The 18188-nt window shown below is 32.2% G+C and overlaps 2 protein-coding genes across 3 annotated transcripts in view; one reads left to right on the forward strand and one right to left on the reverse strand.

Moving 5' to 3' along the window:
• Positions 1-18188, reverse strand: part of LOC126884717 (uncharacterized) — a 222295-nt gene that overhangs the window by 31386 nt on the left and 172721 nt on the right. The window lies entirely within an intron of this gene.
• The window catches only part of LOC126884712 (solute carrier family 35 member E2B), a 55956-nt gene that overhangs the window by 7890 nt on the left and 29878 nt on the right, over positions 1-18188 (forward strand). The gene's annotated exons all lie outside the window — the stretch shown is intronic.

Genomic DNA, 18188 nt, shown 5'->3' on the forward strand with positions numbered 1-18188 from the left:
GCGATTATAGGTTCTAACTTAATCTAACCCTTTTTTTTCACATTTGAAGATGGGAGTGGGTAAGAAAATCTTCGTAAGCCTCCAGTGAGTCACTGGTTATGCGTGATTCTTTCGTCGCTGCTGAAATTGCAGTAGAGCACATGCGGTGGCCTCATCCGCAGTCCTCGCCGGGGCGAGAACCTATCCACTAAAGCCCTCCATCCTCACATACCTTCAGCACTGCAACTGACATCACGTCTCATCTGCTCTCCGCCTTGGAAACGTCCACTCACTCTGAGCATGTTTCAATGTAGGTAGACATCACGGCTCCCACACGCGATACCTCAGCGGCACCCATTTGTCTGATTCCCATCATCATCATCATCATCATCAATGGTGCTACAGCTCTATGAAAGAGCCTCGACCTTCCCAAGTCTATTACGTCAGTCAGTCCTATCCATTGCCAACCGTTGCCAGTTTGCTGCGCCTATTTTTCTCCCATCCTCATCCACACCATCCTTCCATCTGAGTTTTGGCCTACCCCTATTTCTACTTCCCACAGGTTGTGGCATAAGGATTCTTCTAGGAGGATTGTTCTGCTGTGATCTTGCTAGATGTCCTGCCCATCTTAGTCTTCCTATTCTTATTCTTAGAAGAGATACTACGTGTTTACCACCAAATTTTTGTTTATATCTGTGGTATACCTCGTAGTTGTACCTCCTCCTCCAAACATTATTTTCACAGATGCCACCGAATATTCCTCTCAGGATCCTTCGTTCAAATATAAGCAGACGGTTTTCATCTGCCTTGGAAATGGTCCATGCCTCTGATCCATATGTCACCACTGGTTATATAAGGGTTTTGTATATGGTTATTTTTGTTTTTTGGCTTAAGTTTCTGCTTCTCATATGTCTACTCAGTCCAAAATAGCGTTTGTTTGCTAGGATTATCCTTCGCTTGATTTCTTCCGTCATTACGTTCTCTTTGGTGATCAGGGAGCCTAAGTATGTGAATTTGTCCACCACTTCAAAGGTAGAGTTATCAACCGTAAATTGGTGACCGATGTTTCTGGCTCTATTGTTGGGTGTTGATGCCATAATCTTAGTTTTCTCCTCGTTTACTTGCAGGCCCATATTTTTTGAGGCATTTGAGAAGGTGGTATACATTTCTTCTAGCGTGCGTGTTGTGCGGGCAACTAGGTCCACGTCATCTGCATATGCCAAAATTTGGGATGATTTATTAAAAATATTTCCTCTATTGTCTATTCAGGCATCTCTGACCGCCTTCTCCAGAGCTATGTTGAAGAGGAGACACGCCAGCGCATCTCCTTGTCGCAACCCAACATGTGTTTCAAACGCCTGTGATTGTTCGCCCTGTATTTCGACTTTGCAAACAACTTTACGCATTGTAGCCTTAACCAATCTTATCAGTTTATCAGGGATATGGAATTCATCCATGGCTTCATACAATTTATTTCTTAGAACTCTATCATAGGCCGATTTAAAATCTACGAAAAGATGGTATGTGTCAATATTGAATTAATTGGGTTTTTCCAGTATTTGCCTTAGCACAAAGATCTGGTCTGTTGTTGATCGACCAGGCCTAAAACCACTTTGATATTCTCCATGAAGCTCCTCTGAATGTTCACTTAGGCGACTATATAAGGTACTCGAAAATATTTTGTAGGCTGTATTAAGGAGGGTTATTCCCCTATAGTTTCTACATTCCAATTGATCACCCTTTTTGTGTAACGGGCAAACGATTCCAATACACCACTCTTCCGGGATTTGTTCCTCATTCCAGGCTCTCGGTATTATTTTATATATTTGATTAGCCAGAGTAGCACCTCCATATTTACTAAGTTCCGAGGGTATACCATCGCTTCCTGGAGATTTATTATTTTTTAGGTGTTTTATTGCATCCCGTACTTCTTGAATTGATGCTATCTGATGCTTTACTCTCCGTCCTGAGGCTGCCTCTGTTTAATCTCCTTAGACTAGGGCGTCTTCCTTACAAAAACGTCGGTCCTAGCTGACATACTTTGGTCCACTTTCATCCTCTCTATCAGATTTCTGACATATTCGAAACGAACCCATGTGCTCTCTTTAATTCAGTCCTTTCCATGCTCCACCGTACACATTTCAACAGAGTATGCGTCACAGTGTCAACCAAGCCGCAGAAGGCAGTTATTTGATGCCACTATCTTGAACCTGAAGTGGTATGGGCGGAAGTACCAATGGTCTGTGAGTAGTGTGAGTACCTGCAACAGGAAATAATCCAGTAACCGGTGTCCAAAATCAAATCCCGTCTTCAGGTTCGGTATGAGGGACTTGGTCCACTGTACCACATCTTCTGTATCATACCATACAGCTTGCCACATCATCTTAAACTAATTGTTGCAATTGAAAATGCAATGAATGAATTACAATTCTACAAAAGGTTTATAATCTATAAACCTTTAAAGTACAAGTAAGAATATTTTGGCAAGAATAAATGATCTATATCTCGCTGAAAAGATGGACCAACATTTTTGGAATATGTCTTTCGGGAGGTCTACCACGAAGTGTGTAAGTGTACAGAGATTTTTTGCATGTGACAAATATGTGACACAAAGAAATCTATTGAATATGCAGCTATTGCAAGAAATGTTTATCCCCCATATAATCTGCTGAACTTACTAGCTTTGAACAAACCGTCAATCTTTAGGATTCTTCTAGATTATGTTAAGCCGTGTAAATTGAAACTTTAGATTATAAAATTAGTCGTTTAAATTAATAATACCCCGTATCCCTACTTAGTCTGTGGTTAGTCACCCTGAACGACATGGGTGCGAAAAGTTATTTTTCCCTTCCTTACCCTTGATTGTTCGATTGGATTTGATTCTAAGAAGTGGCTAAATGGGCGCAGTTCCCAAAAGCCCAAAAAGAAGAAGAAGAAACAAAAGAAGATAGAAACCGTTTATCCTTGTTAAAATATTCTTACTTTTTATACTGAAGAATTAAAGTTTATAAAGCTTTTTGTAGAATTGCAATTCAGTTAGTAGTTTTTTAGAAAAAAAAAATACCAAAAATCATTAAAGCATTTTTTTAACAAAAAATTGCAAATAACTAGAAAAAAGTATTTTTCGAAAAATTACCAAAAGAGAAAAAGTGTTTATTTTCGAGAGTATCAGTCAAATTGTTTTTTTTTTATATATGTTATTTGTTAATAACAACTGCCGTCCCACTTGGAAAAATAAAAAAAAAATTGAACTTTAAAAAATATCTAAAGAATTAAATAAAAACGTTTTGATACATTACAAATGCCAAAAAAAAGGTAAATTTACGCTCTGTCTATGGGGGTAAACCGTTCGCCTGTTCGGTAGAAATATCGTTTATAAATTTGGCGTGACCTAACCTTTGACGTGTGCAGGCATTTGCCTATTAAGAGGATGGGTACGTATTTTCGGCTGCAATGATATTCAAATGGGGATTCATTTTTTTTCGAATCCTGAGAAAGCTAAGAAGTATTTCTGAAAAATTTAAACGCAGAATGAAAGATTACGTTATTGTCAATGGCCGAAAGTCCCTGAGAACTTCTATAATGTTTATTTTAATAAGTTACAGGGGTGAAAAACTAAGAGAAAATTTAGTGTGATATTTAATTTAAAATATCTCATTCAAAATAAACTTTTTATTTATTATAAGGGACTTTCGGCCCTCGGTAATAATATAGTCTTTCATTCTGCGTTTAAAATTTTCAAAAATATTTATTGGTTTTTTCAGGATTCGAAAAAAATGAGCACGATGTCCGTGATAATATTTCCAAATCTATCTTTGTCATACAACGCACTCAGTCGAATAGAATATTGTCAGCATACTGTCAGCCAGACAGTGACAATCAGTGACAATTTTAAGTATTTGACATGGCATCGGGAATATTTTGAGTTGTTGATTAAATAATATTGATATATAGTGTATTTGATAAATAATTGATTTAAGACGTGAACTTAATGAAAAGTTATTTATTGTGTATTATTTGTGTAAGATCCAAGCAGAGAATACATCAGAATAATATATTCTGTGATCCAAGTATTTTGTTGTTAAATATGTTCAAAATTGTAAGCGTTCCATAGTAACAATATATTATTAAAAAATCACTTTAACAGTTTTCCTCTTTTCTCGATTGAGTATTAGTTTTTGTTGTACAGACATATAAATTATTACAGTCACTGAATACATAGTTAGTGAAAAAATTATCACATTTAATAACTGAATTAATAATTTACAATCCAAGGAAAAATTTCCCGTAACTGGCTGTATACCATTAATTACAAAAATTGAAGAAAGACTTCTGTGTAAAAGGTAGATTTATTAAAACCCCAATAAAGGGCTACATTAAAAGACAGAACGTTTTCGCTGTAAAGAGAGCATCATCAGTGTTCTAAGCAAGCTCTAAATGCTAAGCCACCAAAAATACATAGGTTAAAACCCTTAAAACGCCGACCAAAAGTCTTACATTGGCGTGTATTATGTTAAACCCTGGCGATGGGTGAAAATGAAAAAGATATACCTCACAGCATTATATGACTCTACCACGTGTATGTGGGTGGTTGAGTTGATTTCTCGAACGAAAACGTTCTGTCTTTTAATGTAGCCCTTTATTGGGGTTTTAATAAATATACCTTTTACACAGAAGCCTTTCTTCAATTTTTGTAATAATTTACACTTATAAAAATAACAGTTATCCAAGAACATTCAGAAGCCATCTCTTTAAATTAATGATGACATTTTCAAGTAGAATGACATTCTAGTAATGTTTACATATAGGCTATTGATTATGTTCAAAATAAGAGAGCTAAAAGAACTACAACGTTAACGGGATTTTATTGTCTCATATAGTCAATGGACCTCTTAATTTGAAAAAACCGTGGAGTGCTACCATTTAAATGGGTGCGTTTTTGAGAAATGGGTGAATTAGTCCCTAGGCACAGGGTGAATTAGGGTGACTGCTATGCACTTTTGGTACACAGACGTCTACAGGAAAATTGTTCCAGATTAAATTTACTATCGAAATATTACATTTTAAAGTCAAATATATTTTTATTTACAAATATATATTCAAAAGAAAATCAAAAAAACAACACGAAAGAAAGCAATTTTGTTTTTGGCCCCATAACTTTTTTCCACGGTGATATAGGTATAGACATTGCTTCAGCAGAAATTAACTTAAATTCTTTCTTTTTAAAATGACGTTTAGTAGAAGTCTCTAGGATTTATATTTTCCGAAACAGGATTTTTCAAACTTCGCCGCTCACAGCATTTTTGGACTATTTTCCCCATTATTTCGCAAACATTGTTCTGTAACTTTTTTTTACGCATTTCTAGGTATATGCAATGGTACATTTATTAGAAAGAGGAGTCAATTATCTTTAAAATGGTCTATTGTATAAGGTTGCTTGACTATTTTAAAGCAAGTTCTGCTTTTTCAAGGTTTCATACTTTTATTGAGTTTTGATATTTTTTATGATTATTTTTTAAATTTCTCATTATGACTTTTTTTCTTGTACATTTAGGGATATACATTGTATAATATAAATCAGCATATTTTCTTTTCTTTAAAATGGTGTATTCCAAAAAAATCTGGGACTATTTTTAAACAAGATATCCGTAGGATATCCAAGAGTATCAGTAATTTGAGAAAAATTTAAAATTTTTTATTTTTTTTTTCAATTATAAGAATATAATTGCATATTATAATATAATTTTTAATTCCAAACAATTTTTCTTAATAACACTTTTCGATATTGTGAAATATAAAGGTACTTTACTCTTGAGCAAATTCATATTTTTTAACATACCTCGTACACTATTAAAGAATTTTTATATCTGATGATTGCATTTTAGGTTTCAGACTAGGTAGAGCATTTTATAAAGAATAACTTTTTTTCATAAAATTAATACTAAATAAGTTTTCCATACGGTTCCAACTATTGCATGTGTATACGTCACACTTTGAAAAAGCATATCTTGTTTAAAAATAGTCCTACAATCTTTCACAGTACACTATTTTAAAGTAAAGAATATGAGCTTTCCTTTTTATTACACAATATACAATATACCCAAATATACAATAAAAAAAGTTATAATGAGAAATTTAAAAATAATCGTAAAATATATCAAAAATCATTAAAAGTATAAAATTTTTAAAAACCATATCTTGCTTAAATATAGATATACAGCCTTCCACGATAGAACTTTTGAAAGGTAATGGACTTCTCTTTCTACTAAATGTACCATTGCGTATACCTAGAAATGCGTAGAAAAAAGTTACAGAACAATGTTTGCGAAGTAACAAGGAAAAAATCCTAAAATCGCTGTGAGTGGCGAAATTTGAAAAATCATATTTTGGAAATTGTAAATCACAGGGACTTCTACCGAACGCCATTTTAAAGAGGAAGGATGGAAGTTTTTTTTCTATGAAGCAATGCCTATACCTATATCCCTGTGGAAAAAAATTATGGGGCAAAAACCAAAATTGCTATCTTTCATGTTTTTTTCTTGCTTTTCTTTTGGATATATTTTTGTAAAAAAACATGTTTTTAACTTTAAAATGTGATATTTCGATAGTAAATTTAACCTGAAATAATTTTCCTATAGACGTGTTTGCACTAAGTGTGCATAGAACTCACCCTAATTCGCCCTGTGCCTAGGGACTAATTCACCCCTTTCTCAAAAACGCACCAATTTAAATGGTAGCACTCCGCGGTTTTTTCAAATATAGAGGTCCATTGACTGTATGAAACAATAAAACCCTGTTAACGTTGTAGTTCCTTTCTAAAATTCATAATCAATAGCCTAATATCCATATAGTACATTCTTTCACGGTTTTTGCTCTAAATTTTAAAGAACCGCTTGGATTGACATGAAATTTGGCGTACGTGTAGCTTATATGTCAAAGAAAAAAAGTGATATTGTGCAGATGTGTGATTTTGCCCTGGGGGTGACTTTCACCCCCTATTGGGGGTGAAAAAATATATGTCTAAAATAAGTCCGGAAATGGGTAAACTGACTAATTTTAAGTAACTTTTGTTCTATAGAGCTTTTTCGCCAAGTCAATACTTTTTGAGTTATTTGTTCATTTTTCAACAAAATAACCACATTTTTAGACGGTTTTTCGCAAATAACTCAAAAAGTAAGTATTTTGTCGAAAGAAATGTTCTTAGCAAAAATATAGCCTATAAAAAAGTAAAAAAAAATGGTGTACGCGTTAGATCTCTGGATCTCGTAGAACCAGAGTTATAGCAAATGAAAAATAGATTCATATTCCCCAAATTTCAAATATAATATTTCGACGTGAAATATCCAAAAAATTAAGCATTTTTTGGGAAAAACCCATTATAAGTTTTATAAAGTGTTTAAAAAAGATTTATTTTTGTTTTTACAAAAAGTTTCTAGCAATAAATTTAAGCAAGTTTTTTTTTCTCTGATTCTGGCTTTGGTTTAGAACTAGAACCTTTAGCCACGTAATTGTATAACTTATCACTAAGTCAGGGGAGTAATGTGTAGTGTGTGTGTTGAGTAAGTGTCTTGTTACTTTGCAAAGTCGACGTCATTGTCTTTGCAAAGAGACGCTAATTGTTTCCGAACTTCTGCGGTCCCTCCGGTAATTTAAGCAAGTTACGCTAAAAATAAAGTTGGTCCCTTTTGTTTTCGCAAAAAAAATCGGGAAGACCACCCCCTAATTAGCAAATTAAAAGAAATTAATCGTTACCGCTCCACAAATTATTTTACCTATGTTTTGTTTATATGATCTGTAAGTTTCATCGATTCAAAGGGCTTATTATTGAAAAAATTTGGTTTCAAAGTAAAATTTTTAAAAATTTTAATTTTGAAAAATATGCTTTTTTTCAAAATAACTTAAAAATTGTTAGAGATACCAAAAATCTCAACAGACAAAAAAAGTCAGCATTGCTTTTCTGAATATCATGTATTTTTTTGTTTTTCTGTTAGACAAAAATTGATTAAGATTTGGTGTTTCTAAATTTGCATACATTCGTGATCAGTGACTCGTTCAACCTCTTTTAACTACAGCCCTTTCAATAATAAGGACTTTGAACCGATGAAACTTACAGATCATATAAACAATACATACACTAGTCAAGAAACCTGTGAAGTCGTAACGATTAAGTTCGTTTAAGATACTAATTAGGAGATGATTTTCTCGATTTTTTTACCAAAACAAAAAGGGACTAACATTATTTTGAGCGTAACTTGTTTACTTTTGATGCTAGAATTTTTTTTATAAAACAAAAATGAAGCTTTTTTTAAACACTTTAAATAAGTTGTAATGAGTTTTCCCCGAAATGTGCTTCATTTTTGGTTATTTCACGTTAAAGTATTCCATTTGGAATTTGACGAATATGAACCTATTTTTCATTAGCTATAACTCTGCTTCTACTAGGTATAGAGACGTGATATATACACCATTTTTTTAGTTTTTTACAGGCTATATTTTTGTTAAAAATAGTTTTTCGACAAAATACTTACTATTTAAGTTATTTGCGAAAAACCGTCTAAAAGCGTGGTTATTTTGTTGAAAAAACTAACATATTCACTGCCAAATAACTCGAAAAGTATTGACTTAGTGAAAAACTCTATAGAACAAAAGTTACTTAAAATTAGCCAGTTTATCCATTTCCTGACTTACTTTGGACGAATATTTTTCACCCCCAAGAGGGGGTGAAAACCACCCCCGGGGCAAAAGCACATATCGGCACAATATCACTTTTTTTCTTTGACTTGTTAGCTATGTGTATGCCAAATTTTATGTCAATCCAAGCGGTTCTTTAAAATTTAGAGGTTTTGCAATATTTTACCGTTAAAGAACGGACTAATACCAGTGTGAATTTTACTACACTTAACTTGCCGTGTAAAGACAGAAAAAGTAGGGATACCCGTAAAATATTTGCGAATTATGTACCGATGGCCTTAAAACCTTTGACGTGCGTATAGGGAGGAAATAACAAAAATTTATCAGATAACTCAGTATAGTTTACTATCAGTAAACGCTCACCACGAAGATAAGAATAGTAGTTGACATGTAGACACATCCTAAAAATATTTTTTTGGTTTAATTAAAATAATATAAAATCCATAACGAAAAATTTGCTGTAGCTGGCTGTATACCATTAATTATAAAAAAATTTTAATGAAAAAATCCTTTATAAAACAAATATACCGCTTATAAAGGATTTTTTCATTAATTTTTTTTTTGAAAATAATATAATTATTGAAAAAAACTGTTGTGTTTTTGTACACACATAAAACAAATGAATACATGGATGTAAGGTTTGATGCTTAGATCTAACAACATCACGAGAAAAACCAAATGCAAAATATTCAATACCCTGATAAAACCAGTCCATATGGATCAGAGACATGGACACTGTCGAAAAGCGATGAGAACTTATTAGGTACGTTTGAACGCAAAATCATTAGACACATATATAAGGGGGTACAAGAAAATGGCGTATGGCGCAGACGATATAATTTTGAATTATACGCAGCTTACAACGAACCCGACGTCATAACATCCATAAAAATTGGACATCTGCGCTGGATAGGCTATGTTGAACGGATATTGGAGACTGAAACACCAAAGCATATAATGAGGCAGACACCAGTAGGGAGAAGATCACAGGGAAGACCCAAACATAGATACATGGAACAAGATCTGAAAACACTTGAGATTAATAATTGGAAAAACAAAGCAAGGAACAGAACAGAATGGCGGAAAATCCTAGAACAAGCCAGGACCCAAAAAGGGTTGTCGAGCTACTGATGATGATGATGAAGGTTTGATGCTTACACTTTACAGCTAAAAGAAGATAGCTTTGTAAGCCGAAAGCTCTCAGCTAGGAAGAAATAATTTACACATTTTTAAAATATTTTTCCCCATTCATTTATTTTTAAACCAATATTTGTTTCTTTTGAAAAAACTTGTTATTGTTACGAATAATTAAGGTTTTTATTAAAAAATAACTAACCCATAAAACAATCAGATAACACAGGGCGGTACGTCTATGTTATTTGCTTTAGTTGTAAAAACGAAAATAAAAATAAACTAATTTTTGCGTTAAAAAACAAAAATATGCCTTATGCGGGGTTATCGGACTTGCAAAAGGGAAAGATTATTGGTCTTTTGGGGCAAGGAATGGCTTAGAGGGACATAGCTACAGTGGTAGGCGTAACACAGGGCGTTATGCAGGGCCGCGTTTAGGTCAATTGACGCCCTAGGCAATTCTCTAGTAGCCGCCCCTCAACCATGTACCATTTTTGCGAAAAAAAATTGCAGAAATTTGCAAAAACACTAAAAATGGATTTAAACTACGATGTGTATATACCTATAACAGAAAAAATTGTCATTTCAGTTCGATCACATCAGAGACTTCTTTTAAAAAAGACTTTTGAAAAAAAAATTTTCTTGACAAAATCGACAAATTGCACGTTATTGCGTCATACTTGATGAGAAATTATTTTTAATTCTTGAAAATGATCTTTCAGCGGATACGTTGACACCTGGGATGCACAAGTAAATGTGCAAAGCAATGTCAAAATTAGGGAAAATATATTTCAATCCACTTAGTGCAGTCACTGAAGGTTTTCACCTCCGATATCGTTGAACCTCCATCAATTTTCATGAAAATTGGTGAGTAGTTCGAGGATACCTCAATGAACAAAGGTGACATGATGCCAACTTGCGCTTTTACCGTGATGGTGAATGCCATCCCTTCTCGAGGATGAAAATAATTATTATTCTTTAATAATTCCATAAATCGATAGAGAGACAAATTCTAAGCAAAATTTGTTATATAAAGTTATTAATATAAATCAATACTTTTGGAGTTATTAAAGATCAAAGATTTTATTTTTTCGTAAAAAGTTGCATATTTTAAAGCTGTTTTTCACGTAGAACTCAATAACTATAAGCTTTAACAAAAAAGTTATTATCATCAAAATTGAAGATAATAAAAAGCTGAATACACTCCTTGCTGAAGAACTAAACTAATGTTAATTCAAAGTGAGTTATGGTTAATTGAATGTATATTTTTTTCGACGAGTACTCAAATCTAAGTGTTCAAGCTTAAATAACGGGAAAAAGACGTATTTTATAAAATATACCTATTAAACACTTGTCAAAGTACTTCGAAGTACCTATCAAATGAGCTCCAGTAGAAGTCAATATCATCACAATTAAGCAAGTTATGATGAAAATAAGAGAACCGTTTAGAACTTTTTAGGAAAAAGTGAAAAATAAAACATACTAAATTTTAGTTTTCTCTGTATCAAATATTTTAACTTTATATAACTATATAAAACTATAGGGTATATATAACTATAGGGTAAATATTAACCGAGATAGAAACGTTTAAAGCTTAAATTTTGCTACGAGAACCATGTAACCGGGGCCATTTAACCTTTTATTTTTAAAAAAAGTAAGGGGTTTAAAAGAATTAATTCAACGTGGTTTAATAGTCAATAAAATTAACTTTCAAATGGTGTTAAGGCAAACCTGATATCGTAAAAATTAACGGAGTTATAAAAAAAACAATAACTTTTTTGGAAAAATTCTTAAAAGATAAATTTTGAAAAATATTTGGTGCATAAATTTTAATGCTATTAACTTGTTCGGGATCTCATTTGATAGATATTTCTAAGTACAAATTAAGTACAATTAAGTACAAATTAAGTACAAATGAATGTTTAATAAGGTTATGTTATAAAATGCATCATTTTCCCGTTATCTAAGCTTGAATGCTTAGATTTGGTTACTCGCCGAAAAAAATATACATTCAATTACCTATAACTCACTTTTATTTAACTTTAAAAGGTCTTTTCAGTAAGGGGTTTATTTCATTTTTTATTAGATTCAATTTTGTTAGTAATAACTTTGTAATTAATAAACCTTGTAAAATCTTATAGTTTTTGAGTTATTTATGAAAAATAAATCGGTTAAAAACATGCATTTTTCTCACAAAAAATTAAAATCTTTGATCTTTAATAACTCAAAAAGTTTTGATTTATTTTAATAACTTTATGTAACAAATTTTACTTAGAATTTGCCCCACTATCGAATTCTGAGGATATTTTAATAAAATAATTTTCACTCTCGAGAAGGGGTGGCATCCACCCCCAGGGCAAAAGCGCAAGTTGACACCATGTCACCTTTGTCCCTTGAGATATCCTCTAACCACTCACCAATTTTCATGCAAATCGTTGGATGTTCAACGAAATCAGAGGTAATAGCTCATATCCACCTTCAGTGACTGCACTAACTCTCTTTAAATATTAAGATATGTCAATTGGCGATTTTATTGTGGTATCCAAATGATCCAAATGCATTCCAAATGCATTCATGCATGAATGATGTATCTTGGTCGTCTTTATTTTGTACCGGATTTTCAGCTTCTTTAATAATTTCTTCATTGCTTAATTTTGGCAAATCTGTTAATAACACGAAAACGTTGATAAATAAGTCGATAAGATCCCAGACGTCTATTCAGGTCTCTTATCAGAGTGTCGATTATAATACAGGGTGTCCCGAAAAGATTGGTCATAAATTATACCAGACATTCTGCAGTCAAAAATAGTTCGATTTAACCTAACTTACCTTAGTACAAATGTGCTCATAAAAAAAGTTACAGCCCTTTGAAGTTACAAAATGAAAATCGATTTTTTTTAATATATCGAAAACTATCAGAGATTTTTTATTGAAAATGGATATACATATATCATTCTCATGGGAGAAGCATCTTCAAGCAAAATTATAGTGAGATTTTTCCACCCCATAAAAATTTTATGGGGGTTTTGTTCCCTTAAACCCCCCCAAACTTTTGTGTACGTTCCAATTAATTCATTATTGTGGTACCATTAGTTAAACACAACGTTTTTAAAACTTTTTTGCCTCTTAGTATTTTTTCTATAAGTGAGTTTTTATCGAGATGCGGCTTCTTTTTTAAGATATTTACATACAAATTATATGGGGGTTTTGTTCCTTTAAACCCCCCAAATGTTTGTGTACGTTCCAATTAAACTATTATTGTGGTACCATTAGTTAAACACAGTGTTTTTAAAACTTTTTTGCCTTTTAGTCTTTTTTGATGTCAGTTTTTATCGAGATGTGGCTTCTTTTTCAAAATATACCCAAAAATGTCCATTATAAATAAATTTTCAGATTATAACAGGTCTCTATAATCGTACTTAACCATATACAAATATGTGGTGGATTCGACAAATATTCAAAATATCTCGATAAACACTGCCTTATCGAAAAAGTACTAGGAGGCAAAAAAGTTTTAAAAACACTGTGTTTAACTAATGGTGCCTCAATAATAATTTAATTGGAACGTACACAAAAGTTTGGGGGGGTTTAAGGGAACAAAACCCCTATAAAATTTTTATGGGGTGTACAAATCTCACTTTAATTTTTTTTTTAGATGTTGCTGCCATAAGAATGCCACATGTCCATTTTTAACAAAAAATCTCTAAGAGTTTTCGATATATGAAAAAAAATCTATTTTCATTTTGTAACTTCAAAGGGCTATAACTTTTTTTGTGTGCACTATTGTATATAAGTAAGTGAGGTTCAATCAACCTATTTTTGACCGTAGAGTCTGTGGTATAATTTATGACCAATCTTTTCGGGACACCCTGTATAGAATGTGTGGATTTTCATATCATCACTAGCTGAAAAGTTTAGATCATCATCGGCCCCCTCGTCAAATTGAATTTTTCTTTTTCTCTTTCGTATTTCTTTACATGTTTTATTTGGGCCCAATTTTTTGGCTTCCGTGCGGTAAAGTAATTTGAAAGAGCTTCATATATTTTAATGACAGAACCCAGATCCATAATTTTTATATACAAATATTTTTTGTACAGTATTTGTGCCGCCCTCTCATAATGTGCCGCCCTAGGCAACTGCCTATATTGCCTAATGGATAAAGCAGCCCTGGCGTTATGTCAAAAACGTATGCTATCAGGAACTAGAAAAGCTTAAAAATAGACTAGGAAAACCAAATTTAGACCAAAGGTCTAAGTGTTTCAGTTGACGACTGAATTTCTTGCCCAAAACGAGTTCTTGCCCAATGACTATACAGCAGGAGACAGTTACGGATTCTCGAGTTATCCAGCCAGTCAGCACAAGGTTGATTGTTTTCAACGCCAAAACTGTAACATGGGAAATTGGCAAAATCTGCTATTTTCGTGTACTTAGAGGGCGATGAAGAAAGCAAAAAATGGAAACTGACAAATCTGTTCACATATATAAGGGAGAAAGTGTCATCATACTCTAGGGATGCATTATGACCGTTAAAAAAACTCCTTTAATTTTCATCCAATGAACTTTAACAGCTCGCAGGTATGTTGATTTGATTCTAGAACCTGTAGTTAGGCTCAAGAGAGGTGCAATTGGAGAAAATTTAATTTTCATGCATGATAATGCACCTGCACATACCAGCAGACTGACTACAGACTTCCTTGAAGCAGAATAGGTATATCACTGTTCTGGAGTGGCCTGCTTGCTCACCCGACCTTAACCCTATAGAATACACTTAAAAGAAAAATTGGAGCTTAGTTGGGTAATACGTAAAACATCGCATGGCTGTTGGCTGTACAAGCTGCTCCTGAACGATAGAACAACCTACCACAACAAAATGTTGACAATTTGATTAGGAGCATGCCCACGAAAATTGAGATTTGCAATTGGGCTATTAGTAGTGCAGTCACTGAAGGTGGATATGAGCTATTGCCTCCGATTTCGTTGAACCTCCATCGATTTGCACGAAAATTGGTGAGTGGTTAGAGGATGTCTCAAGGAACAAAGGTGATATGGTATCAACTTTCGCTTTTACCCTGGGGGTGGATGCCACCCCTTCTCGGGGGTGAAAATTATTTTATTAAAAATAACCCCATAATTCGATAGAGGGACAAATTCTAAGCAAAATTTGTTATATAAAGTTATTAAAATAAATCAAAACTTTTTGAGTTATTAAAGATCAAAGATTTTAATTTTTCGTGAGAAAATGCATGTTTTTAATCGATTTTTGATAAATAACTCAAAAACTATACGTTTTAACAAAAAAGTTATTATTACCAAAATTGAAGCTAATAAAGAATGAAATAAACTCCTTACTAGAAAAACCTTTTACTGTTAACTAAAAGTGAGTTATTACTCTGGGCTAATTAGCAAAATACAAGGAAAAGTTATTTACCAGCAATTTTATTGCTGGAATCGAATCTTATGATTGTATATATTAATAATATAGGTATGCAAAGTCCGCAGATAGTGTGCTACTTTTTTTATGAACAAAATGGCGACCGAAAATCGTGTTTTTTTCAATTTTTGCTCTATAACTCCAAAGATTTTAACTTTACACCAAAAACACCCAAATAAAAATTCACCGCAATTAAATTCTGCATAGAGACGTGTTTTTTCCGATTCACTTCGATGAAAACTTTCCCCGGAAAAAGCGGGTTTTTTGAACAAAATCTTTAATTTTCAACTAAAATTTTAGATAAGTAATTGTTAATCAATAAATAAATAACTTAGTAATGTAAAAGCTCTTTTCGTATAGATTACAATTCCAGAAGCCGATGGAAATTGAATGAACAGTTTAGCAACAATTGAATTGCAAATTAAAAATTTACGGTCGCTATAATAACGACAATAATTATGATGCATAAGAATAACTATGATTTTTTCATAACAAGACACTATACCTATCTAATGTACTTTACAGAATTGAAATTGGACTATTTAAGCGGCCTCAGGAATATTTTAAAATTATAAACAATTTTTAGGCTTATAAACAAATAGAATATCTCGGGAAATATTAAACTAAATTAAATTGTGAAAACGGTATTCGAAAAACAGCGGCAGGACGCTTCTTTTAAAAGAAAAAACGTTTAATTATGATAAGCGGTTCCTGAGATACAACCGTTTAAAGTTGACCGGAATTTACGGCAAAGATATAAGAAATAGGATCATAATTTTTAAACCAACACCTTTTTATTTTTGTCCTCTTTCTCCACACCAATTTTCATATCTTTAAAATACTTATAACATATATTATTATAATAAAAACTATCGATAATACGTGTGAAAATTGCCAAAAATAGCAAAATTCTAATCAAAAATTAGGTTGGAGAAAATGTTACCCTCAAAGTTCAAAATCGGTATACGTTAAAAAAATGCATTTTCTCGGCTTCCCATGAAGCAATTTCCTTCATTCTTTTTTTGTTCCGTAATAACTCGAGTAGAGCCATCGAACTAATGCATTTATAAATGTCAAACTTGCTTTTGTGTTGTTATAATAGATTTATTTATTTATAAGAACAGAAAACTACATATTTTTTCCAGTTGTAAGCTTTTTTTTAGATAAACTTACTACAAGTGTACCTTTTAAAGTTAAAAACATAAATATTCTCATTCGAAAGCTGTATAATTATTTAAACAATTTTTATTTAAACAAATTAAAATTTTGTGTTATAATAAATAAATTAATTTATTATAACAAAACAAAAGCAAGTTTGACATTTAATAATGCATTAGTTCGATGACTCTACTCGAGTTACTTGGGAACAAAAAAAGAATGAAGGAAATTGCTCCATGGAAGCCGAGAAAATGCATTTTTTTAACGTATACTGATTTTGAACTTTGAGGGATACATTTTCTCCAACCTAATTTTTGACTGGAATTTTGCTATTTTTGGCAATTTTCACACGTATTATCGATAGTTTTTATTATAATAATATATGTTATGAGTATTTTAAAGATATGAAAATTTGTGTGGAGAAAGAGGACAAAAATAAAAAGGTGATGGTTTAAAAATTATGATCCTATTTTTTATATCTTTGCCGTAAATTCCGGTCAACGTTGACCGGTTGTATCTCAGGAACCACTCATCATAATTAAACGTTTTTTCTTTTAAAACAAGCATCCTGCCGCTGTTTTTCGAATACCGTTTTCACAATTTAATTTAGTTTAATATTTCCCGAGATATTCTATTTGTTTATAAGCCTAAAAATTGTTTATAATTTTAAAATATTCCTGAGGCCGCTTAAATACTCCAATTTCAATTCTGTAAAGTACGTTAGATAGGTATAGTGTCTTTTTATGAAAAAATTCTAGTTATTCTTATGCATCATAATTATTGTCGTTATTATAGCGACCGTAAATTTTTAATTACCAATTCAATTGTTGCTAAACTGTTCATTCAATTTCCATCGGCTTCTGGAATTATAATCTATACGAAAAGAGCTTTTACATTACCAAGTTATTTAATTATTGATTAACAATTACTTATCTAAAATTTTTGTTGAAAATTAAAGATTTTGTTGGAAAAACCCGCTTTTTCCGGGGAAAGTTTTCATCGAAGTGAATCGGGAAAAACACGTCTCTATGCAGAATTTAATTGCGGTGAATTTTTATTTGGGTGCTTTTGGTGTAAAGTTAAAATCTTTGGAGTTATAGAGCAAAAATTGAAAAAAACACGATTTTCGGTCGCCATTTTGTTTATAAAAAAAGTAGCACACTATCTGCGGACTTTGCATACCTATATTATTAATATATACAATCATAAGATTCGATTCCAGCAATAAAATTGCTGGTAAATAACTTTTCCCAAAAATGGCCTATTCTCCGATAATCAGCCCAGACTATATAGATAATTGAATGTATATTTTTTCGGCGAGTACCCAAATCTAAGTATTCGAGCTTAAATAACGGGAAAATGATGCATTTTATAACATAAACTTAATAAACACGTGTCAAAGTACTTGGAAATATCTATCAACTGAGCCCACGCATAAGTTGATTGCATTAAAATTTATGCTCCTACAATTTTTCAAAATTTATCTTTTAAAATTTTTTCCAAAAAATGTTATTGTGTTTTTTTAATAACTCCGTTAATTTTTACGATATCAGGTTCACCTGAAAACTATTTGAAAGTTAATTCCAAGGGCTATTAAACCGCGTTAAATTTAATCTTTAAAATCCTTTACTTTTTTAAAAATGAAAGGTTAAACGGCCCCGGTTACGTGGTTCTCGCAGCAAAATTTAAGTTAAACGTTTCTATCTCGGATATTTTTTACCCTACAGAAATAGTAAAACTGGTAAAATATTCAATATAGAAAAAACTAAAATATGGTTATTTATCATTTTTTACGTAT

Source organism: Diabrotica virgifera, chromosome 5 (genome assembly GCF_917563875.1).
Source record: "Diabrotica virgifera virgifera chromosome 5, PGI_DIABVI_V3a".
Taxonomy (NCBI): Eukaryota; Metazoa; Arthropoda; class Insecta; order Coleoptera; family Chrysomelidae; genus Diabrotica; species Diabrotica virgifera.